Source organism: Arachis ipaensis, chromosome B7, assembly GCF_059453495.1.
Source record: "Arachis ipaensis isolate K30076 ecotype BB chromosome B7, ASM5945349v1, whole genome shotgun sequence".
NCBI classification, from domain to species: Eukaryota; Viridiplantae; Streptophyta; class Magnoliopsida; order Fabales; family Fabaceae; genus Arachis; species Arachis ipaensis.
The window spans coordinates 120,711,768-120,738,021 of record NC_142442.1 but is presented as its reverse complement, the minus strand read 5'-3'; the positions used below and the strand labels follow the sequence as shown (position 1 = coordinate 120,738,021).

Below are 26,254 nucleotides of genomic sequence, written 5' to 3'. Positions count from 1 at the left end.
GCGCGGGTTGAGGTTCGCAGATGCGACGCGGATGCGTCATTCGCGTCACCTAACTTCGGGGCAGCTATGGCAAATTATATATCAAATCGAAGCCCCGGACGTTAGCTTTCCAACGCATTTGGAACCGCGTCGTTTGGACCTCTGTAGCTAAAGTTATAGCCGTTTGAGTGCGAAGAGGTCAGGTTGGACAGCTTAGCAGTTTCTCCAACTTCTTGTATTTCTTCCACTTTTGCATGCTTCCTTTCCATCCTTTGAGCCATTCCTGCCCTATAATCTCTGAAAATACTTAACACACATATCAAGGCATCTAATGGTAATAAGAGAGGAAATAATAAGCAAATATAAGATCAAAGAAGCATGTTTTCTGTCATAGCACAAAATCAGGAAGGAAAATGTAAAACATGCGAATAGTATGAATAAGTGGGTAAAGGGTTGGTAAAAACCACTCAATTAAGCATAAGATAAACCATGAAATAGAGGTTTATCAACCTCCCCACACTTAAATATTAGCATGTCCTCATGGTAAGCTAAAGAGAAGCTATAAAGATGAAGAGGAAAGTAAGAATGTATGAAATGCAACCTATGAATGCAACTACATGCAAAATGTTTCTACCTACTTAGTTAAAAGTAAAGAAATCCTTCAAGAAGAAATATGAACTGGATTTCACTAATTCAAATCATGAGAATGAAGTACAAATAGACTTGCAAGAAGAAAATAGCTCATGAAAAGCAGGGAACAAGGAATTGAACATCGAACCCTCACTGGTAGTGTATACACTCTAATCACTCAAGTCTTTAAGGTTCGATTCTCTCAATTCTCTACTATCCTTGCTTTCTAAGGCTTGCTCTTCATCTAAAAATCAACAAAAATTTAATGCACAGATACACATATCAAGAGGTCTTTTAAGGGTTGTAATGGGGTTAGGGTCAAGGTAGGATTGTATTTGGCCAAGTGGACTAAAATCTGAATTCTTAATTAACTTAAACTTTCCACCTAACTTTAGACAATCCATGTAATCAAAATACGAAACCTAACTGTCCATTAACCATGTTTTCCACATATTCATGCATTCTAATTTCAAATACAATACATATGCATTGCTTTCACTACTTACTTTGGGGCATTTTGTCCCCTTTTTATTATTTACTCTTTTTTTTTCTTTTTCTCACTTTTTTTTCAATGCATATGATTAAGATGCAATGAATGAAATATGCAAATAAATTAAGTAAAATAAAATAAAAGATAAGAAGAATGAGAAGGGAAAGAAGGGAAGAAGAAGTAAGTGAGAAAGGATGGAGGAAAAATTACGATTGGGGGAGAAAAGATAAGATATTTGGCAAATTAGGATAAGCTGTGCGGCGCAAGCGACGCGGTCGCGTGGGGCACGCGGTCGCGCGGCTTGCGCTTAAACTGATTGACGCGGTCGCGTCGGTCACGCGGTCGCATGACCCGTTTTATGCTACTGGCGCGAGGGCAGCCTCGCTCTCGCACAACTCTCTGTTCAAAAATCATTAATTGCCAAATATTGGGTGACGCGATCGCATGGGGCATGCGATTGCGCGAGTGGCCACTTAGTAGGATGTGACGCGGCCGCGTGGGGCACGCGGTCGCGTGAGATGGACTGCGCGTCCAGCGCCAGTCCAGCACCACTCTAGCACAACTTTTGGTTGTGCACCATTATTACGTCAAAATCCTGGTCATGCGGCCGCGTGGGGCACGCGGTCGCGTGGGAGGCCATTATTCCCATATGGCGCGGTCGCGTTAACGACACGGTCGCGTGGGACAATTTGTGCCATTGGCATGCCTTCAGCCCTGGTCCTGCGTAACTCTCTGTTCAATTCTTTTCTTCCCATGGCACTGGTGACGCGGACGCGTCAGCGAAGCTGCCGCGACGCGTGCGTGTTATTATTTTTTTTAATGCATGAAAAATGCAGAATGCAATGATTAATGTGAATGCTATGCATGATCCCAGGTTTAATAAAATAAAATAAAACTCAAAAACAAACAAAACTAAATAAAATTAAAATTGCAAAAGGAACGATCATACCATGGTGGGTTGTCTCCCACCTAGCACTTTTAGTTAAAGTCCTTAAGTTGGACATTGGAGGGGCTTCCTGTTATGGTGGCTTGTGTTTAAATTCATCCAGAAATCTCCACCAATGCTTGGAATGCCAATAGCCTCCAGGGTCCCAAACTAGGTATGTAAAGCTTCTGAGCAGCTTCAAACAGATTTTCAGGCTCCCGGGGTGACGAATGTCAGAATAGATTCCAGGATCCCAAGCCTTGTTTTTAAATCCGCCTCCGTCTTGATCTCCATGTTTCCATCTGGGCGGTTAAGAAAGTAAATTCTCACCATGGTAATCAAACGTTTTCTGAGATCCATTTGATTGATTTTGATGCCAATCCGTGCACTTCGAGTTGAAGCGTGGAACCTTATTGAACCTTATGCACCAGCTCTGAGCACGAGCCATTTCCTTCTTACTCTTAAAGCCACAGAAAGCTCTAAGCTGGCCATCTGTTTCAAGCAAACTGTATTCAAGTGAAAAAGTAAAGTTAAAGGTTAAGGATTGTACCCACTTGAAGCTTGTATTAGGTGGTAATGGCCTTGGGATAGGTGTTTCCAGTGGTTCTGTAAGTTCTACTCCCAGGTAATCTTCTGTGAATTCCTCCACTTCTTTGCAAGGATCTTCAAATGCATCATCACCCTGGTCAAAGTCTTCTATGTCTTCCTCATCACTTGAGTCATAGATTGGAGGTTGAGAGAAATCTACCTCTGCATCATCCTCGTATTCATTTTGGGAAGATTCATCGATCTCAGAGAACTCACTTGCAGATGCAAGTTCATTACTAAGAGAACTTGACTTGTGACTATCATCATCAAGAGAATTTGCTTCTTGGATTATTCCGTCTGATTCTTCATAAACGACTTGCCTTGGGGATTGTGCGCTATCCTCCTTAGCATTAACTATAATGTCCTTGACGGATTTCTCCTCAGCTCTGGATTCCCATGGAGGTTCTGCGTCTCCTAGATCTTCAACCAACTCTTCTTCTTGTACAATGACAGCTTCTTCTACTTGTTCGAGTACGAATTCATGCTCTGTCTTGTCCACTGGAGTTTCTAATATCTCCTTCATGCTACGCTCTTCATTAGATTGTCCATATGGGGCTGTGGTTGGTCCTTGAATGTTCGAGCATCTAGAAGCTAATTGAATTACTGCTTGCTCCAGTTGTCGAATGGTTGCTTGAAGCTTATTTACTGTTTCCTTTAGGTGAACCTCTGATTCTCGGGGTGATGGATTTGGACATGAGACATAGGAAAGTGGTGGTACTTGGGAGTGACTGGATTGGAGCTAGGGTAAATAGGGATCATGTGGTGGCGAATGGTGAGGAGAAGCTTGTGAGTGTGGTGGTTCGGAGTTATGTTGAGAGGATGGTTTACAGGCACGGGGTGGGGCTTGTCGGTAGTTACAAGGTTGTCCACCATATCTATCAGCTGGATATGCATTGTAGAATGGTCTTTGTCCATGATATCTTGGAGGGTGTTGTTGCCTAAAGGGGTGATTAGATCCTCTTGGCTCCATCCATCCTTGATTGGTCTGACCTTGATGCGATCCCATATTCCTGCTCTAACTTATATTTCCTTCAACAAAATTAGAACTAAACTCAAAGCGAGGGGGGTGAGAATTCATGGTAGCAAATAAAAATAAAAAGGAAAAACAAAAATAAATAAACAAGCAAAAGAAAAATATTTACAATAACCAATAATAAGGCACACGTTAGCAGTTCCCCGGCAACGGCGCCATTTTGACGTTAGGATTTTTGCTAGTAAAGAATTTCATAAAAATAGTCGCGTTGTAGATATAGTCTCTAAACCAACAAAAATCCCTTCGTACAAACGTTTTGGTTGTCACAAGTAACAAACCCCTTTTAAATTGATAACCGAGTATTCAAACCTCGGGTCGTCTTCTCAAGGAACTGCAGGGAAGTATGTTCTTATTATTGGTTATGGAGATTGTAAATTGGGGTTTCAAGAATGAGGAACAAGTAACTTAATGGCGGGTAAATTAAATGGCAATTAAAATAAATAAATAACTGCAAAGCAAACTTTTGGCAAGGTATGAGAAATTGGAAGTCCAGAGTTAGTTATCCCTATCAATAACAATGAAAGTTGAATCTTAATTCCACTTGGTTAACTTTTACTAAAGTAAAGGAAAGTCAAGGGACTAATTAGTTTGATCTTCGAATCCTATTTATTTCTTAAGAAAAGGTTGGGATTATTGAAGCTCAGTTCAATTAGCAAAGATAACAGTTATCAATTATGTTGAGATAAGATAACTCCTGAGTTACTGCTTTCTTAACCAAGACCAAAAGAAGAAAAAGTAAATTTGCTGGAATAAAAATGCCTTCAGATGTAAAGCAACAATAACATAAATTAAAGAAAGCAATCATGAATTGAAATACCTCAAATAACATTAATAAGGGAAATTATAATCTAACATGAAGAGTTCATGAACTAAATTGGAAGAATAAAAATAAAAATAAAGAACTTGGGATTGAGAGTCACTCCTAAAACTAAGAGAAGTCCTAAATCTTAAGAGAGAGAGAGAGGAGAGAACCTCTCTCAAAACTAGATCTAAATCATGGAGAAGTAACTAAATTGGCAAGCTCCCTCTGAATGGATGCATTCTCCCACTTTATAGCCTCTAATCTATGTGTTCTGGGCTGAAAACTGGGTCAAAAGCAGCCCAGAAATTGCCCTCTGCAATTTCTGTTACGTTTAGGTCGCAGGCAAGTGACGCGGAGGCATCGTCCATGCGGCCGCGCGGGTTGAGGTTCGCAGATGCGACGCAGACGCATTATTCACGCGTTCTCGTCGCCTAAGTTCAGAGAAGCTATGGTAAATTATATATCAAATCGAAGCCCCGGACGTTAGCTTTCCAACACAACTAGAACCGCGTCGTTTGAACCTCTATAGCTAAAGTTATAGCCGTTTGAGTGCGAAGAGGTCAGGCTGGACAGCTTAGCAGTTTCTCCAACTTCTTGTATTCCTTCCACTTTTGCATGCTTCCTTTCCATCCTCTGAGCCATTCCTGCCCTATAATCTCTGAAAACACTTAACACACATATCAAGGCATTTAATGGAAATAAGAGAGGAAATAATAAGCAAATATAAGATCAAAGAAGCATGTTTTCAGTCATAGCACAAAATCAGGAAGGAAAATGTAAAACATGCGAATAGTATGAGTAAGTGGGTAAAGGGTTGGTAAAAACCACTCAATTAAGCACAAGATAAACCATGAAATAGAGGTTTATCAATGAGTTCAAGTTAAATGCTGTCAAAGCTATGCAGCATCCAGACATAGCAAATGACTGCATGAGCACTGATATTATTGACTCTTTGGTGGAAGAGATCAATATGACTGAGAGTCTTGAATCAGAGCTAGAGGACATCTTTAAAGATGTTCAGCCTGATTTGGAGGAACCAGAGGAAATAAAAGAACCTCTAAAAATCCCTCAGGAAGAGGAGAAACCTCCTAAACCAGAGCTCAAACCACTACCACCATCCCTGAAATATGCATTTTTGGGAGAGGGTGACACTTTTCCAGTGATCATAAGTGCTGCTTTAAATCAACAGGAAGAGAAAGCACTAATTCAAGTGCTAAGGACACACAAGACATCTCTTGGGCGGTCCATAAGTGACCTTAAGGGCATTAGCCCAACAAGATGCATGCACAAAATCTTATTGGAGGATGATGCCAAGCCAGTGGTTCAACCACAGAGGCGGCTAAATCCAGCCATGAAGGAAGTGGTGCAGAAAGAGGTCACTAAGTTACTAGAGGCTGGGATTATTTATCCTATTTCTGATAGCCCCTGGGTGAGCCCTGTCCAAGTTGTCCCCAAGAAGGGAGACATGACAGTGGTTCATAATGAAAAGAATGAACTGGTTTCCACAAGAACAGTTACAGGGTGGCGTATGTGTATTGACTACAGAAGGCTCAATACAGCCACCAGAAAGGATCATTTTCCTTTACCATTCATAGACCAGATACTAGAGAGACTAGCAGGCCATGAATACTACTGCTTTTTGGATGGCTATTCAGGCTACAACCAAATTGCAGTGGATCCTCAAGACCAAGAGAAAACAACATTCACATGTCCATCTGGAGTATTTGCTTACAGAAGAATGCCTTTTGGTCTATGCAATGCACCTGCAACCTTTCAGAGGTGCATGCTCTCTATCTTCTCTGATATGGTAGAGAAGTTTCTGGAAGTCTTCATAGATGACTTCTCAGTATTTGGAGACTCATTCAGCTCCTGTCTTGATCATCTAACACTTGTCTTGAAAAGGTGCCAAGAGACTAACCTGGTCTTAAACTGGGAAAAATGTCACTTTATGGTGATTGAAGAAATTGTCCTTGGGCACAAAATTTCAAGCAAGGGAATAGAGGTGGATCAAGCCAAGGTAGAGGTAATTGAGAAATTACCACCACCTGCCAATGTTAAGGCAATCAGAAGCTTTCTGGGGCATGCAGGATTCTATAGGAGGTTCATAAAGGATTTTTCAAAAATTGCAAAACCTCTAAGCAGCCTGCTAGTTGCTGACACGCCATTTGTGTTTGACACAGAGTGTCTGCAGGCGTTTGAGACCCTGAAAGCCAAGCTGGTCACAGCACCAGTCATCTTTGCACCTGACTGGACATTACCATTCGAATTAATGTGTGATGCCAGTGACCATGCCATTGGTGCAGTGTTGGGACAAAGGCATAACAAGCTTCTGCACATCATTTACTATGCCAGTCGTGTTCTAAATGACGCATAGAAGAATTACACAACCACAGAAAAGGAGTTACTTGTAGTGGTTTATGCCATTGACAAGTTTAGATCCTATTTAGTAGGTTCAAAAGTGATTGTGTATACTGACCATGCTGCTCTTAAATATCTACTCACTAAGCAGGATTCAAAACCCAGGCTCATAAGATGGGTGTTGCTTCTGCAAGAGTTTGATAAAGAAATAAAAGACAGAAAAGGGACAAAGAACCAGGTAGCTAATCACCTGTCCCGGATAGAACCAGTAGCAGGGGCATCCCTCCCTCCTACTGAGATCTCTGAGACCTTTCCGGATGAGCAACTTTTTGCCATTCAGGAAGAACCATGGTTTGCAGACATTGCAAATTATAAAGCTGTGAGGTTCATACCACAGGAGTACAACAGGTTACAAAAGAAAAAACTAATTTCTGATGCAAAGTACTACTTATGGGATGAACCATATCTCTTTAAGAGATGCGCAGACGGAGTGATCCGAAGATGTGTCCCTAGAGAGGAGGCACAGAAGATCCTGTGGCATTGCCATGGATCACAGTATGGAGGACATTTCGGAAGTGAGCGAACAGCCACTAAAGTCCTCCAATGTGGCTTCTATTGGCCTACTCTCTATAGAGATGCCTGAGAGTTTGTGCGTAACTGTGACAGTTGCCAAAGAGCTGGTAACTTGCCTCATGGTTATGCCATGCCTCAACAAGGGATCTTAAAGATTGAGTTATTTGATGTATGGGGTATTGACTTCATGGGTCCTTTCCCACCATCATACTCAAACACTTACATTCTGGTGGTAGTAGACTACGTATCTAAATGTGTGGAAGCAATTGCCACACCCACTAATGATACCAAGACTGTGCTGAAGTTCCTCCAGAAATATATTTTCAGCAGATTTGGTGTTCCCAGAGTACTAATCAGTGATGGGGGCACCCATTTCTGCAATAAACAGCTTTACTCTGCTATGGTTCGATATGGAATTAGCCACAAAGTAGCAACTCCGTATCATCCACAGACAAATGGGCAGGCCGAAGTCTCTAATAGAGAATTAAAGAGAATCCTGGAACAGACTGTAATTGCCCGTAGAAAGGATTGGGCAAAGAGCTTGGATGATGCTCTGTGGGCATACAGAACAGCATTCAAGACTCCTATAGGAACCTCTCCATACCAGCTTGTGTATGGCAAGGCCTGTCATCTGCCCGTGGAATTGGAACATAAAGCCTACTGGGCAACCAGATTCCTAAACATGGATGCTAAGTTAGCTGGTGAGAAAAGATTGCTCCAGCTAAATGAGCTAGAGAAGTTCAGACTCAATGCTTTTGAAAATGCAAAAATTTATAAGGAAAAAGCAAAAAAGTGGCATGACAAGAAATTGTCATTCAGAGTCTTTAAGCCAGGACAAAAGTTCTGCTGTTCAACTCTAGGCTCAGATTATTCTCCGGGAAATTAAAATCCTGGTAGAGGGGACCATATGTGATTACAGGAGTGTCACCATATGGATATGTTGAGCTTCAAGATATTGATTCTGACAAAAAGTTCATTGTTAATGGACAAAGAATCAAACATTATCTTGAAAGCAATTTTGAGCAAGAATGCTCAAAACTGAGGCTTGAATGAAGTTCAGTAAAGGTCCAGCTAAAGACAATAAAGAAGCGCTTGCTGGGAGGCAACCCAGCCATTAGCAAGTTATTTGTTTTAATTAATACTTGTAGAAGTTTGATATACATTTTTCTTCAAAGGTTAATCATCAAAATTGAAGGAATTCACAGAGTTACAGAAGGATTCAGTGCAAAAAGCAGAGAAAAGGAGCTTGCTGGCAAGAAAACACCAGTAAAGGAGTTTTTGGGCGTTAAACGCCAGAATGGGTACCATTCTGGGCGTTTAACGCCATAATTGTAGCATCCTGGGCGTTCAGAAAAACGCCCCGTGATAAAGGGGTTTCCGGCGTTTAATGCCAGCCAGGGTACCTGGCTGGGCGTTAAACGCCCATAATGGCCAACAATTGGGCGTTAAACGCCAGAATGGATACCATTCTGGGCGTTTAACGCCAGAAAGGCAGGGGGAGGAGATTTTGTTTCCAACTTCAAATTTTTTCAAATTTTCATATTTTGACTCATACTTTTTTGCATAAACATGTTTCAAACTTTCATCATTCACCCTCAATTTTCAAAAATTCAAACATTTTCTAAATCTCTTTTCAATTTTCTTTCAAATCATTTCCAAATCTTTTCAAAAACTCAATTATCTTCTTAATTTCTTTCCAAATCTTTTTTAACTCATCATATCATCTCTTAATTCTTAGATGCATGACCAAATTTTCAGATTTAACATCTTTATACCTTTTTCAATTACAAATCTCATCTTTTTCATATCATGATTTTATTTTCTTCCATCAATCATATCTCTATGTCATATCTCCTTCAAATTTTTCGAAATCCCTCCCCTCCTCCTATAAATATACATTCGGCTATCCTCTCCTCTCCACCATTCAAATTTGCCTCTTCTCCCCTCTCTCCCCTTTCCTTTCTTTTGCTTGAGGGCAAGCAAACCTCTAAGTTTGGTGTGTTTTTCCGCGATCACTGAGCTAAGACTCATCAAGATCATGGCACCTAAGGGAAAACAAACCAAATCAAGAGGCAAGAAAGAGAATACTCCAAAGAGTCTTTGGAATCAAGAGAGGTTCTTAACCAAAGAACATGCAGACCATTACCACAAAATAATGGGTCTGAGGTCAGTGATCCCGGAAGTTAAATTCAATCTGAAAGAAGATGAATATCCGGAGATCCAAGAGCAAATTCGAAACAGAGGATGGGAAATTCTGGCCAATCCTGAAACAAAGGTTGGAAGAAACATGGTTTAGGAATTCTACTCAAATCTGTGGCTGACAGATAAGCAGAGAATAACTGGAACCGCCTTTCACACCTACCGAACTATGGTCAGAGGGAGGCTTATTTACTTCCATCTGGATAAAATAAGAGAGGTCTTCAAACTGCTTCAACTACAAGATGATCCAGAATCCTTTAATAGGAGAATTGTGTGAGTAGATAAGGGGTTGGATCAAGTTCTAGAGGACATATGCCTCCCTGAAACTAAGTGGATAACCAATTCAAAAGGTGTCCCAAACCAACTCAAGAGGGGAGATCTCAAACCAGTTGCAAGAGGCTGTTGGACTTCATTGGGCGTTCTATATTGCCCACTAGCAACCGCTCTGAGGTCACTGTCAAAAGAGCAGTGATGATCCATTGTATTATGCTTGGAAAAGAAGTGGAGATTCATCATTTGATTTCTTGTGAGATTTACACAATTGCAAACAAGAACTCCACTGAAGCCAAACTGGCCTACCCAAGCTTAATTTCTCTGCTATGTAAAGATGCTGGGGTGAGGATGGGAGTAGATGAATTCATCCCAATCGAACACCCAATCACCAAGAAGTCAATGGAAGGACAAGTGCAAGACAACTCCATCAAAAGGAGGGCACAAGAGTTCCTCCAAGAAATTCCTGAAATTGACTACTGGACCCGCCTAGAGGCATCTGTTACCAAGATGCAAGAAACTATGGAACAACTTAAGGAAGAACAGCAGAATCAAAACTGCATGCTCTACAAACTGCTGAAGGAACAGGAGAAGCAAGGGCGTGAGCTAAAGGAGCTGAAGCGCCAGAAGCTCTCCCTTGAAGGACCAAGCACCCCACAGATTGAGGGAGCATCCACTTCTCAAAATCAAGGTTGTTGAGTCCTAACTCTGTGATAACCTTTATTATTAAGAGTCTATTTTAAGAGTTATTTATTTTTCTGTTTTTATTTTCTGCCTTCTATTATTATTGGTTTGCTCCTGTATTTATTTTTGAGTCTTATTGTCATTCCATGATTAATAAAATTTAAAGTTTATGTCTTAAAGTTATGAATATCCCATGAATTCATCACCTCTCTTAAATGAAAAATATTTTTAATTGAAAAAGAAAAAGAAGTGCATGAATTTCAAATTTTAAAACAGATTAATTATTTTGATGTGGTGGCAATACTATTGTTTTCTGAACGAATGCTTGAACAGTGCATATTTTTGAATTTGATTGTTTATGAATGTTAAAATTGTTGGCTCTTGAAAGAATGATGGGAAAAGGAGAAATGTTATCTGATGATTTGAAAAATCAAAAAATTGATTCTTGAAGCAAGAAAAAGCAGTGAATAGAAAGCTTGCAAAAAAAATTTTGCGAAAAAAAAAGAGAAAAGAAAAAGAAAGAAAAAGAAAAAGCAAGCAGAAAAAGCCAATAGCCCTTTAAACCAAAAGGCAAGGGTAAAATAAAAAAAGGATCCAAGGCTTTGAGCATCAGTGGATAGGAGGGCCCATAGAAATAAAATCCTGGCCTAAGCGGCTAAACCAAGTTGTCCCTAACCATGTGCTTGTGGCGTGAAGGTGTCAAGTGAAAACTTGAGACTGAGCGGTTAAAGTCGTGGTCCAAAGCAAAAAGAGTGTGCTTAAGAGCTCTGGACACCTCTAATTGGGGGCTCTAGCAAAGCTGAGTCACAATCTGAAAGGGTTCACCCAATTATGTGTCTGTGGCATTTATGTATCCGGTGGTAATACTGGAAAACAAAATGCTTTGGGTCACAGCCAAGACTCATAAAGTAGCTGTGTTCAAGAATTAACATACTTAACTAGGAGAATCAATAACACTATCTGGATTCTGAGTTCCTATAGAAGCCAATCATTCTAAACTTCAAAGGATAAAGTGAGATGCCAAAACTGTTCAGAGGCAAAAAGCTAAAAGCCCCGCTCATCTAATTAATACTGATCTTCATAGATGTTTTTGGAATTCATTGTATATTCTCTTCTTTTTATCCTATTTGATTTTTAGTTGCTTGGGGACAAGCAACAATTTAAGTTTGGTGTTGTGATGAGCAGATAATTTATACGCTTTTTGGCATTGTTTTTAGTATATTTTAGTTAGTTTTTATTATATTTTTATTAGTTTTTATTTAAAATTCACTTTTCTGGACTTTACTATGAGTTTCTGTGTTTTTCTATAATTTCAGGTATTTTCTGGCTGAAATTGAGGGACCTGAGCAAAAATCTTATTCAGAGGCTGAAAAAGGACTACAGATGCTGTTGGATTCTGACCTCCCTGCACTCAAAGTGGATTTTCTGGAGCTACAAAAGCCCAATTGGCGCACTCTCAATTGCGTTGCAAAGTAGACATCCAGGGCTTTCCAGTAATATATAATAGTCCATACTTTGCCCGGGATTTGATGGCCCAAACAGGCATTCCAAGTTAGCTCAAGAATTCTGGCGTTTAACGCCAGAACTGGCATAAAAACTAGAGTTAAACGCCCAAACTGGCACAAAAGCTGGCGTTTAACTCCAAGAAAAGTCTCTACACATGAAAGCTTCAATGCTCAGCCCAAGCACACACCAAGTGGGCCCCGGAAGTGGATTTTTACACTAAACACCCTAGCTTACTCATTTTCTGTAACCCTAGGTCACCAGTTTACTATAAAAACTACTTTTAGTGATTCATCTTGTACCTCATGACACTTTACACATTTCATATTGTACCTTCTACGGCATGAGTCTCTAAACCCATTGTTGGAGGTGAGGAGCTCTGCTGTTCTTCATGAATTAATGCAATTACTACTGTTTTCCATTCTATCACGCTTGCTTCTATTCTAAGATATTCATTCGCACTTCAACCTGATGAATGTGATGATCCGTGACAATCATCATCATTCTCACCTATGAACGCGTGCCTAACAACCACCTCCGTTCTACATGCAATCAAGCTTGAATGTGTATCTCTTGGGTTTCTAATCTAAGATTGGAACCTTCGTGGTATAGGCTAGAATTATTGGCGGTCATTCTTGAGATTCAGAACATCTAAACCTTATCTGTGGTATTTTGAGTAGGATCTGGGAAGGGATGACTGTGACGAGCTTCAAACTCGCGAGTATTGGGCGTAGTGATAGACGCAAAAGGATCAATGGATCCTATTCCGACATGATCGAGAACCGACAGATGATTAGCTATGCGGTGATAGCGCATTTGGAACATTTTCACTGAGAGGACGGAAAGTAGCCATTGACAACGGTGATGCCCAACTTAAAGCTTGCCATGGAAGGAGCCTTGCGTGCATGAAGAAGAAGATTGTAGGAAAGCAGAGATTTAGAAGACAAAGCACCTCCAAAGCCTCATCCTATTCTTCATTACTGCATAACAAGTATTTATTTCATGTTCTTTTACTTTTTACAATTAAATCTGAGAATTATTGATATCCTGACTAAGAGTTACAAGATAACCATAGCTTGCTTCAAGCTGACAATCTCCGTGGGATCGACCCTTACTCACGTAAGGTATTACTTGGACGACCCAGTGCACTTGCTGGTTAGTTATGCGGAGTTACAAAAGTGTGATTGTAATTTCGTGCACCAGTAACCAAACTTTATCATCATCATTATCTTCTCTACTGTTATCATCACCAATACCAATATTATCAACATTAAGGTCCTCTTCTTTCATTTTTTATTTTTCAATTATAATGGAAAAAGAAAATAGTGAAAGACAAGATTATTCAACATTAAAATTTGTGAGACCAAATAAAAGATTTATTCTTTAATTAATGTGACTAGATTAATCACATTATGATTCCATCTTTTTAAAAGAAAAAAAAATAACATCGAATAAAAAATGAAAGAGGAGAACTTTAATGTTAATAATATTAGTATTGGTGATGATAACGATAGAGGAGATAATAATGATGATAAAGTATGGTTACACAATAAAAGTAATAGAGGTAGGAGTGATAATAATGAGAATGAAGAAGGTAGTAGTAGTAGTAGTAGTAGTAGTAATTGATTATATTCTTGAAAAGAATTTTGTAGGGGTTTAAAACCCCCCACAAAATACAAATAAAATCCCCACCAAACTAATTTTTATTATTATTTAATGGATTTTTTAACAGATTGATCGTATTGTCCCAAAATAAAAAGGTTGAGGGTCAAAGTGTCCCTTTTTTTTTTGGACAGGGATCGCTTTGTCCTTCGTGAAAATGGACAAGGACCGGATTGGATATTTACTCTTTTTATTTTAGTGGAAGCAAAGGGAGGCAAATCATCTTCACGGAGGAGCATAGCCTGAAGAATGAGACGGCCATTAGGATAACTGAGGTGATTGAGTTCCTTTCATTCTATATTCCTTCCGTTCTTATTATGTTATATTCCTGTTTTCTGCTAGTTTACTTGAATGTGTGCATGATCTTTAGTAATTCTAAGTCCTAGGTTCTAGTTTAATTTTGTTATTTTGAAATTTCAGTTATTTATCTTTTAATTGAAGAGATGTCTCATGTACCACTCACTGAGCTTGAATCTAAAAAAAAAAAGAAAAGAAGTGATATATTGCATGAGAAATTGAGTTTATGTTAAAGAGTAGTCTTATTTACTTAACTGTGGTGGTATTATCTGTGATTATGAATGCATGATATGAACAGTGCATATTTGAATTTGAATCAAAGGATGTGGATGTATGAGGAATAAGAATTTAGAGAACTATTATGAATTCCCTGAAGTAAACAAAAGCTTAATTCTTGAAGCAAAAGAAACAGCAGAAGAAAAATAAAAGCAAGGTCCAAGGCTATGAGCATCAATGACTAGGGAGGTTAGACATGATTAAAAGCTCAAAGAGTTGTTTCCCTAGTCATATGCTTGTGGTGTAAATGTGTCAAGTAATCCTTAAGATAGAGCATTAAAAGTCGAGATCAAGTGTATTTAACAGAGTATGCCAAAGGCATTGAGCACCACTGTCTGGGAGTAACTGAAAGAAAAATTAGAACCTAAAGAGAGTTCCTCAGTTAAGTGCTTGTGGTGTTTTTGTGACAAGTAAAGCTTGACACAAAGCATTTAAAGTCAAGGCTAGGCTCAAGGTGCAAAACACCAAGGAAAAGAGAATGAAAGAAATTTTGCTGTGTTCAAGGATTAAACTAAAGTATAAAGGCCAGGGAATTCATAATATTATCTGGACTCTAATTCTAAATGACAGTGACATTTCTCTGATTCAAAGGATAGTGAGATGCCAAAACTATTCAGGATTGTAGTGTATAAACCCCACTTTAAGAAGAGACAGGAGCTTAATTGAACACTCACTTCTCATGCAAATTTACATCCAAAGCCTATATTAGTTTTGGTTGCTTGAGGACAAACAATAATTCAAGTTTGGTGTTGTGATGCGTGAGCATCTTTCCTATCTTTTCCTAGTAAATTTGCATTCAAATTTGTGAGTTTAATCAAGATTTAAATACTTCTTACCCACTATGAATGATACTTTAAGTTGTGTGCAGTTCTGTTTATTTCAGGTAGCATTCGAATGGATTTGACGGAGTTTTATAGAAGAAGAGGCAGAAAGTAGATGATACTGTCAACCCTGACCTCCGTGCACTCTAACGGACATAACTTGAGCTACAAAGATCCAATTGATGTGATTTCAATGACATTGGAAATCTAACTTCCGAAGCTTTCCAACGATATATAATAGTATGCCCTTTTTCTTTATTCTATATGGCCAAGGTGGCGCCTAACTTGGAATTTCCCAAGTTAGGCTCCATGATTTAAAAGTTAGGCGCAAGAGGAAAAGTTCACTTCGGGCACTGCGAAGTTAGGCGCCATGCTCATCCAGTTAGGCACCAGGATGGATTATTGCACTAAGTTAGGAGCCTATTTCCCCAAGTTAGGTGCTACTTCTCAAGATAGTCATGGTCCCCACGCAGAATAAGAAGCTGCACAAAGATTTTAATTAATTTTGATTAAAAATTTATTTTATTTTAAAATAAAAAGATATTATTTAGTTTTAGAAAATATATTTTACATTAATTGGGATTAGATACAAAAGGGAAAAGAATTAGCCTTTCAGGCTCCATCTCTTCTCTCCTACCTCATTCCGCAATTTACAATTTTTCAGAATCCTTGTTTTCTCTCTGAACCATGAGCAACTAAACCTCCAATGTTAAGGTTAGGAGCTCTGTTTATTCTATGAATTAATACTATTACTATTCTATTTTAATTCATATATTGATTTCAATTTCAAGAATTGTTTTTGTTTTCTATCTTATGAATCTGGGTGGAACAGAAATATGACCCTTGTTCTAATTGAGTTCTTGTAAAACTTGGAAAAGCTCTTTGCTTGAACAACATATTGAAAACAATTTTTCCTAAATCACTAATTATCTAGACTTAATGGGATACGTGACATATAATCCTCCTATATTTAGATAATTAGGATTTCTGTGGCATATAAACTAGAATTGAGCTGAACCCTCTAATTGGAATCAAGTGACCATGGAATTGGCGGTTGATGAAGGTTAGAGGAGACTAAAAAGGTCCAAAGAATTAGGGTTTGGTCACATATAGTTTTCCATGAATCGAATCTTGCATGATTAAAATAGTTGGTAAGAAAAGTTAATCCGAAAAATAAATATCTCTGAAACTTTAACTATTTTCTCCATATATATTCACACCAATTTACTGCTTGCTTTCTGAGATTCTGAATTTACTGTTGATGCTTTTGAACTCTCAAAACACCATTCTCTATTTGTCTAACTAAGTAAATCATGCAATCATTGTTGCTTAGTCCATCTATCCTCGTGGGATCGACCCTCATTCACTTGAGGTATTACTTGGTACGACCTGGTGCACTTGCCGGTTAGTTTGTGGGTTATAAATTCTGCATCAAATTTGCTGGTGGTTATTGAAATTATTTTGTTGAAAACCACCCGAAGGATGATTATTAAAATTCTGTGGCCTCTGAGGTTACTCTCTCCTCCCCTAAATTTGGGTGATTTCTCCACCCTTGATTATAGGTCTTGGCATATGGATCATTATTGGGATTTCTAGGAGTATTCCCCATATAGTTGACATGTTCATAAGGAAATTGAGCATAATCATAATTCTCACCTTGCATGAAGCTACCAGTCATGTCATAAGGAGCTTCTTGAAGGGCATTCTGAGCATTAACAGCTAAAACTTGCATCCCACTCAAGTGTTGAGTAAGCATATCAATCTGTTGAGATATGGCTTTGTTCTGAGCAAGAATAGCATCCAAGGTCTCTGCTTCTAAAAAAATTTTCTTCTGAGGAGTCCCAGAGTTCACAAGATTCCTGTTAGAGGAGTAAAGATATTGGTTGTTAGCAACCAATTTAATAAGCTCAGTAGTCTCTTCAGGCGTCTTTTTCATGTGCAATAAATCACCTACAGAATTATCTAAACACATTTTGGACATTTCACAGAGGCCTTCATAAAAGATCTCCAGCTGAGTCCATTTAGAAAATATGTCAGGGGGCATTGCCTGGTCAGCAGCTTGTACCTCTCCCAAGCTTCATAGAGGGTCTCACCATCTCTCTGCCTAAAGGTATAAACTTCCACCCTTAGTTTAGTTAGCTTTTGTGGTGGCAAGAATTTGGACAAAAATCTAGTGACTACTTTATCCCAAGTATTCAGGCTCTCCTTGGGTTGAGAATCTAGCCATAGCTTTGCTCTATCCCTTACAGCAAATGGAAAGAGCATGAGCATGTAAAGCTCAAGATTCACTCCATTCATTTTCACAGTATCACAAATCTGTAGGAAATTAGAAATAAATTGGTTTGGATCTTCCTGCGGGAGTCCATGATACTGACAATTCTGCTACACCAGAGTGACTAACTGATGCTTCAACTCAAAGTTATTTGCAGCTATAGGAGGCACCACAATACTGTTCCCATAGAGATCTAGATTGGGGGTAATGTATGAGCCAAGAACTCTTCTAGGTTGTTCATTCTCATTCAGATTTGCCATATTGGCATTAACAACACGATTATGATCCATAGTGGACTCTGCAACTTCCTTTTCAAAGGTCTCAAGATTTTCACTAGCCTTGTAAAGTGTAGCTTGTTGCAAGCACCGCCTCAAAATCCTTTCAGGTTCAGGATCAAAATCTATAAGAGGTTCATTGTCTCTGTTCCTGCTCATAAACAAACAAAAAACAAGAAAAGTGGGATTCCTTACGTTAGAATGTAGAGATTTCCAGTGAGGTAACCTTGTGAAGAAATAAAATAAAACACTAAACAATTAAAACAATTAATTTTCAATAATTGTACTAAGAATTAAACTAGAAATTTCGAATTTTACAGAAAAAATGAAGAAAAAAATTAAAATAAAATCAACTAGATAACACCAAACTTAATTTCAGAAATTAAGGAAAAATAGTTGCATAAATTTTCGAAAATTAAGGAGTAAAACTAAATAAAATTAAAGCTAAAATGTCTAATCTAAGTAATCAAACAACAAATAGTTGTCAATCACAGTCAATCTCCGGCAACGGCGCCAAAAACTTGGTGCAAAATTTATAACCCACAAACTAACCGGCAAGTGCACTGGGTCGTACCAAGTAGTACCTCAAGTGAATGAGGGTCGATCCCACGAGAATTGATGGACTAAGAAACAATGATTGAGTGATTCACTTAGTTAGACAAACAGAAAATGGTGTTTTGAGAGTTCAGTTGCATCAAATAGTAAATTCAGGATATCAAAAAGCAAGCAATAAATTGGTGTGAATAATATGGGAGAATAGTTAAGGCTTTAGAGATATTTATCTTCTGGAATAACTTTTCTTACAAACTATTTTAATCATGCAAGATTCAATTCATGGAAAACTATATGTGACTAAACCCTAATTTCTTAGACCTTTTTAGTCTCCTCTAACCTTCATCAACCGCCAATTCCTTAGTCACTTGATTCCAATTAGAGGGTTAAGTTCAATTCTAGTTTATATGCCACAGAAATTCTAATTATCCAAATATAAGAGGGTTATATGTCAGGTATCCCATTAAGTCCAATTAATTAGAAATTAAGGAGAAATTGTTTTCAAGTTGTTGTTCAAGCAAAGAGCTTTTCCAAGTTTTACAAGAACTCAATTAGAACAAGGGTCATACTTCCATTTCACCCAGATTCATAAGATAGAAAATGAAAACAATTTTTGAAATTAAAATCAATACATGAATTAAAATAGAACAGTAATAGTATTAATCTATAAAATAAACAGAACTCCTAACCTTAACAGTGGAGGTTTAGTTGCTCATGGTTCAGAGAGAAAATAAGGATTCTGAAAAACTGTAAATTGTGGAATGAGGTAGAAGAGAAGAGATGAAGCCCGAAGGGCTGATTCTTTTCCCTTTTATATATATATAGAAAAAGTAGTCAATTTAATGAAATTTCCAAGGAATTTTCTTTAAAGGGCATCCCTTTGATTTGAGTTGAAGCTTTTTTGTTGAACTTGCTTGAAAACTAATGTGAAATATAGATTAGAGCTAGAATACACAACCAAGGGAGATTTAAGCTTTAATGCGTGGTTGTATTGCATTAACTACTATTTTCATTATTGTGTGTTATTCTCTCTCTATGATTGTGATCTTTGATTTGTTTAATTCTTTATGTCCAATATTTGGTGTATATATGCATTTACATGATTGAGGCCTTTATTTCATCGAAACTCACTTACCCAAATAGCCTTACCATATCATCGACATTTGTTATCCCACTTTGAGCCTTATTAATTTTTCTTTTGTTCTTAATTTTATCACATTACTAACCTCAAGTGAAAAATAATAAACATCCTTAATTTGAATTTTTGATTAGCTTAGGTTAGTGAGATTGTGTAATATCTAAGTGTGGAAAAGTTTGGAAAATTGAGAATTGGGCACATACTTATATATTAATTGTGTAGACCATATGAATTGATTGTGTATATATATTTCACCTTGAAAAAAAAAAGAAAAAAAGAGAAAGCAATAAAAGGGGACAAAGGTCCAAAGAAAAGTAATAATAACAATGCATAGGGGATGTAAATTGAATTAAATGCATGCTGAGTGTGTTTGAAAAGTGAGATTACGGGTAGCTAAGCTTGATATTAGAATTGTATGGGTTGTTATATGTGTTTGGTGAGAGCTTAAGTTAATCAAAGATTCAAATTCTAGTTCACTTAGCCATATATATCCTTACCTTTACCCTTGGTACCATTACAACCTTGAAAAAGTCCTCATGATGCTTGTATGCATACATTGAATATTTGTTGATTGTTGGATGAAGAACAAACCTTAAAAATCATGATTAGAGAAGAATTGAATGAATCAACCCTATACACTTAAGCAATTAGAGTGTAGACACAACCGGTAATGGGTTCGATTGCTCAATTCTATGTTTCCACCTATGGTTATTTCTTATCTTGCGAGTTTGTAAATTCTTTTATATGACTTAATTCAATTGTGAATTTGACTTGGCCCTTTTATTTATCTATGTATTCTTAGAAATTGATTCAGTTTGACTAAGTAAATGCATGTAGATAATTAGATAGTGTTAGGTAGAATAGTTACATATATATAGATAGATTACATTTAGATTGTTTGCATTGAATAATTATTGATATCCATTTCTTATCTTCCTTGATTTTTAGCATGAGGACATGCCATTGTTTAAGTGTGGAGAATTTGATAAACCACAATTTGATGGTTTATTTTGTATTAAAATGAGTATATTTTATCATATCCTGCATTTATTCAGAAATAGCATGGTTTTGTGAATTCCTCCTAAATTGTACTTAAGATTGAAAACACACTTTTTAGGATCTTAATTTGCTTAATTTAATTCACTTTAATCCCATTCGATGCCTTGATGTGTTTGTTAATGATGGTTATCAGTGGCTAAGAGAAGGGAATGGGTTGAATGTTGGCCCCTTTTTCTTTTTTGTGTAAACTTGCTTTCTGTTGAGAAAATACAAGAGATATTTTGATTTTGTCCCTTAATACGGTAGGAGATATTTTTGTTTTATCTCCTATATTACAAACCAAAAACAGAGAAGAGAATAGATATTGATTCACAAATGTATCCTGGTTTAGCTACTTAGTGCAATGTAGCCTACATCCAGTCTCCATCACAACAGTGACAAAATTTCACTATCTTTTCAAAAGATTACAGTCACCAATTCTCCCTAGGATCTACGCAATCCTATCTGGGACAAGTCCAGATTCTAACCCGACCTGAACTTGACTAGGACTCAATCCTAGCTTTCAACAGCCAAATGCTAACCCAACTTGTAAGAAAATTCTTTCAGGATCATGACACAAAACAGAAAAACTTACAAAGAATTTATGAGATAACTATGACTTTTTCTCCACGTCTAGCTCACTGTCTTTTTTCACTCATTGGCTTTTTCTTACAAATCTCACCATGTTTTCTTTTTTCCAATGAAACTCAGACAGACTAAACTAAGAAAAATTACAAAATGAAAACCATGAAGGAGAAGAACAAGAACAGCTTAGGGAGCTATGAAAATCTAAACAAGTGCTCTTTCTCTCTTGGTTAATCTTGGCCATTCACCCTTATTATAGAAGAGTGAAGCTTCCAAGGTTTGGACCAAGTACAACACTTGGGTTGTCTTCTTCTCCAGTAGCAGAACCAGCAATGGCGTAGTCAAAGGTGAGAGAGAGCAGAAGCAATGACATCCAACCTTACCTTTCTTTCTCAACCTTTTTGTTCAAGGATCTTGAATCTGGGCTATTGATATTTGCTTTGGTCCCAAGTTTGATTTTCGGTTGTTGATGAGCCTCTGGACACCATTGACTTCACTTTCCCATGGTTGCTTGATTTATGCTTGAAGCTCAGCAGATTTCTTTACGGTTTCTTGTTGAAGCATAAATGGGGAAACTAACTTTAGAGATGCTCTGTCCGGATGAGATTTATCCCTTTGTTGTAGTCCTTCTTCTTGCTTGAAATTAGTAAGAAGCTTTTTGTCCTTAATCGTGCCCTACCTTCAGCTCTTTCCTTTTTCTTCTTTCTTGGTTCTAAACTTTAATGTGAAAAGAAAGAAAAAGAAGTGAGAGAAGAGAGAGTTTATGTTCGGTGGTAGAGAAAAAAAAGATTTGATTGAATTAAACTTTGTTTACCCAGTTAGTGACCTAGATGAAGTCACCGTATGGGCTTGGTTTAGGCCAACCTCCTTTTTTGTTTCTTTCTTTCTTCTTGGGGTAGAGTGTGATGTGATGGAAAAGAGAGGGAAGAGAGAGAAGAGAGAATTTTTAGTTCGGTGGTTTGTGATGAAGCCAATTTTGGTTGTCGGTAATATGATAATGCGTCAGAGTGTGTATGTGTGGGTTTGAGCATTTGCTTCTTGGGCCATGTTGATTAAATCAAGTTTCTGCACACTTAAATAAAAACATCACACAACCAATTAATAAAAACCCAATAACATTTGGTCATCATCACTTCAAGTTTTAGTTTTCCAAACTCAACAGTTAAGGTGATTTCAGGCTTAGAAGGCAAGTATGGATTGAAGAAGTGAGAAAAAAACATGCAAAGTAGAAAAATCATGAAGAAATGGAGTTTGGAGTATTTCAGGATCATGCATATGCACGCTTCATGCATACACATGAATATAAAGTTGTGTGTACGCATGCCTTATGCGTATGCATGTTTTGAAAATTCGCGAAGTCATGCGTACGCATGCATCATGCGTACGCATGACTGGCAGCACGTGAGTTCACTTAAGTGAACACATGGGTCGCGATTTTAGAGCTTTCTTGGGCCCAATCCAACTCATTTCTAAAGTATTTCAAGCTAAAGTCAAGGAGGATGAAGGGTAGAGCAATTAGGCTAGATTTTTATTATGTTTTAAGTTAGATTTCTAGAGAAAGAAGCTCTTTCTTCTCTCCAGAATTTAGGGTTTTAGATTTAGTTCTCTACATAGATTTAGGTTTTGATCTTGCTTTGATTTAGTTTCATTTACGATTTTTTGTTGTAGTATCTTAATTCTCTTAGTTTACTTGTTAATTTCCTCTATATTGTTGCTTTTATGTTGATAAACTCTTGTTAATTTTGATTCCATTTAATGCAATTTGATGTTTTATGTTTTCTTGATGTTTGTTTGAGTTATTGTTATTATTTTCTTGCAATTGGTAGTTTAGATTTTATTATGATTACAATTTACCATGCTTTTACTTTTATGTATGCCAAGTGTTTGATAAAATGCATCTTTTAGTTTTAGTGTAGTTTTTCACATTCCTGGCTTGGGATTGAGGACTTAGGTGACCTGGAGTCATTGATGTCCAATATTGTTTGGTGATTTAGGATTGTTAGTTAATTTGGTTTCTACTAACGCTAGTCTTTCACTAAGTTAATTAGTGAGTTGGCTAGGATTTGTGGATTGAGATCAATTATGCCTATTTGACTTATCCTCGATATTAGGGTTAACTAAGTGGGATTAACTCTTTATAATTGCCATGTTTGTGGTCAATGACTAGGATAAGAAACCTTTTTAGCATTTAAATTTCCTTTACTTTATTAGTTAATTGTCATTTACTTTTTTGCTTTTTAATTTTTGTGTCAACTGCTATCTCATCCCCGATTTCTCATAGCCAATGATGTGCACACATTATTGCAATTCCATGGGAGAACAACTCGGGACTTAAAACTCCCAATTTTTATTGATTTGTTTTGTGACAATCTTTATTAAACTTTGATTGGGAGTCATTTGTCGATTTGGACTATGCTTGCAACAAAACAATTCTTTTTGAGAACTTCCAAACCGACATTTGGCCCTCCATCAGACGGCATTCATGCTTTCATTTAGGCCATTATTACCGTCGGACAACATTTTTCGTGTGCCCAAAATGCAGCTTTTCACTTAATATTGTTACTGTTGGATCATCCTGCCGGTAAATCCAATGGTGGTGGCATGTAAAAATTTCTTTTTTTTCCCTCCAAATATTACCGTGGACGTTACCATCGAAAATGTTGTTCCGACAGTAATATTTTAAGGTGACAAATTTTTTACCAAATCCGACGATCAATCCGATGGAAAACTCACCGCTAACATCGGACGCTAAATCTGATGGTATTCAGTGTTTTTCTTATAGTGCAAAAACTTACATGAACATTAAAATAGAAGAATAAAGAAAACACAGGAAAACTAAATTCATAATATACATCATACACATTATATACAGAACAAAAATGTTATCCAAAAGAAGTTAGTATTGCATCCTTTGATACATCCTTTACTCATAACTATGTACATATATATACACTTAACACTCTGGGGCCTGGTCCATAGAAGAATCCCCTAGTCTGACGCCCAAACTAGCCTAGCAAGTCTAACAAACTCCTAGTCTCTTTGTGGTTCTAACCAAAAGTGAGATTTGATGTGGGATAAATGTCAGTAAAGAATTTTTCAATAAAATCGCGTTGCAAGTATAGTTCTAAACTGACATACAATCCTCGGTCAACGTTTAATTTGTATGTCACAATGCAAACCAATAAAAATAACCGAAGTATTTAAACCTCGGGTCGTCTCTGAAAGAAATTGCAAGGAAGTGTACTTATTATTGGTTTTGGGAAAGTAATTTTTGGGGTTTTTGAATGATAAACAAGGAATGTAAATAACAAGAAAATAAACTAACAACTAAGAAAAGTCCTAGCAAGGGTTGAGAATCGGAATTCCTATCCTCATTATCTTCGTCAATTTTGATGGCAATTGCCTTTTGCTCTCTGATGAACTGATTTTTTATGGTTTAGAATTTCACAAATGAAATCTCGTTGCAAGTATAGTTTCTAAACCAAAAAACAATCCTTTTATGCAAAAATTTGGTTGTCACAAGTAACAAACCCCAATAAAATAACCGAAGTATTCAAATCTCGGGTCGTCTCTCGAAGGAATTACAGGAAAGTGTTCTTGTTATTGGTTATGGATCGTATATTTTGGGGTTTTGAATAAGAGGCAAGAAATGTAAATAGCAAAAGAAGTAAACTAATAACTAAGAAAGCTTTTGGCAAGGAATGCGAATTAGAAGTCCTATCCTCATTATCATCATCAATTGTGATGAGAATTGTCCCTTGCTCTACTTAGTCAACCTCTAACTATGAAGAAAAGTCAAGTGGAGATAATCAATTTGAGTCCACAAGTCCTATTCAAATCCTAAGGAGAGACTAGAGTTAGTGTTATTCAAATTAATTAGCAATTTCTAATTATCAATCAACAAAAGAGTTTGATAACTCAAGAGTCTCCAATTACTCAACCAAAGCCAAGAGGAGAAAAATCTACTCTAACATCCTTCCAAGCATTTAATCAAACACTTTGAAGGCATAAAAGAAAAGGAAGATAAAATTGCAAGAAAAGTAAATCTACAACTACTAATTGCAAGAAATTAATAACAACAGAGCAATTCAACAAAAAAAAATCAAACATAAATTGCATTAAAGAGAAGTAGAAGAAAAAAAGTACATCAACAACAAAGTACACAATTACAAGAATGAAACACTAAACTGGAGAAAGGAAAGGTAGAAGAGCAAGAAATTACAAAGGAAAAGTAAATTAAAGCATGAACTAAACCTAGATCTAAGAAATCCTAATCTACCTCTAACCTAATTCTAGAGAGAAGAGAGAGAAGCAAGTGACACTCGTCACGCGTACACGTCAGCCACGCGTACGCATCATTGAACTATGCACAAGCTCATGCGTACGCATCAGCCATGCGTACGCGTCGGTAGACGACACTCCTGGTCACGCGTACGTGTCAGCCACGCGTACACGTCGGCACCAGCTTCTCAAATCTTCAATTCTTGTTTTCCTTCCACTTTTGCATGCTTTTTTTCCATCCTCTAAGCCATTCTCGCCCTATAAAACCTGGAATCACTTAACGCACATATCACGACATCGATGGTAATAAAAGAGGATTAAAAATTAGAAATTTCAAGGCGAAAGAAGCATGTTTTCAATCATAGCACAAAATTAGGAAGGAAACTTAAAAACATGCAATTTATATGGATAACTGTGAGAATATGTGACAAAATCCAACTCAATTTCATCCAAAATATACCATAAAATAGTGGTTTATCAAGGGTCTAAACCCAAAATACCAGTGCTAAGCTGTAGTGCCGTCAAAATATGCTACCATACTCTAACTCTCACTATTAGAAGACAAGATCTCCACAATCTTCGGATCATCCTCCGGGTCCTCATCATCAACAGAAATCACTATGACCTTAGGGAAACTCCTAAGACTACTGTCACCACTAATGTCTATATCTACAGGGTTGCCTGCGAACACAGTTCCATCCTCCGGTATGTGATCCAATCCCTTTGCTGGAGGTCCTGATTGATCCCCTGAATGTGTGCCTAATGAAGATGATACAATCGGCTCGAAGAGAAGGTCCTAATCAGGATAAGGTGCATGGACGAACTCCCTAACTAGGTTAAGCTCAGGAACTAACCTGGTCCACTGACTGTGCTAGAATAGGATGTCTAGGTCCGTCTGGAAAAGGATGGTAGGGTGCGTTTGGATGAAGTCACAATAGCGGATACTCATACGGTGCGTCCGTGTCAAAGTACGAGCTATCTATAGGGTGCTGATAAGGATGGTCGTGTAACACGTATAAGCGT

The 26,254-nt window shown here is 37.5% G+C and overlaps 1 non-coding gene across 1 annotated transcript; it reads left to right on the top strand.

Moving 5' to 3' along the window:
- The first annotated feature begins 17,115 nt into the window (after positions 1-17,115).
- LOC148553921 (small nucleolar RNA R71) lies at positions 17,116-17,223 on the top strand. Its single transcript, XR_015893286.1, has one exon. It is a non-coding gene; the product is annotated as a small nucleolar RNA R71 (small nucleolar RNA).
- Positions 17,224-26,254: the final 9,031 nt, after the last annotated feature.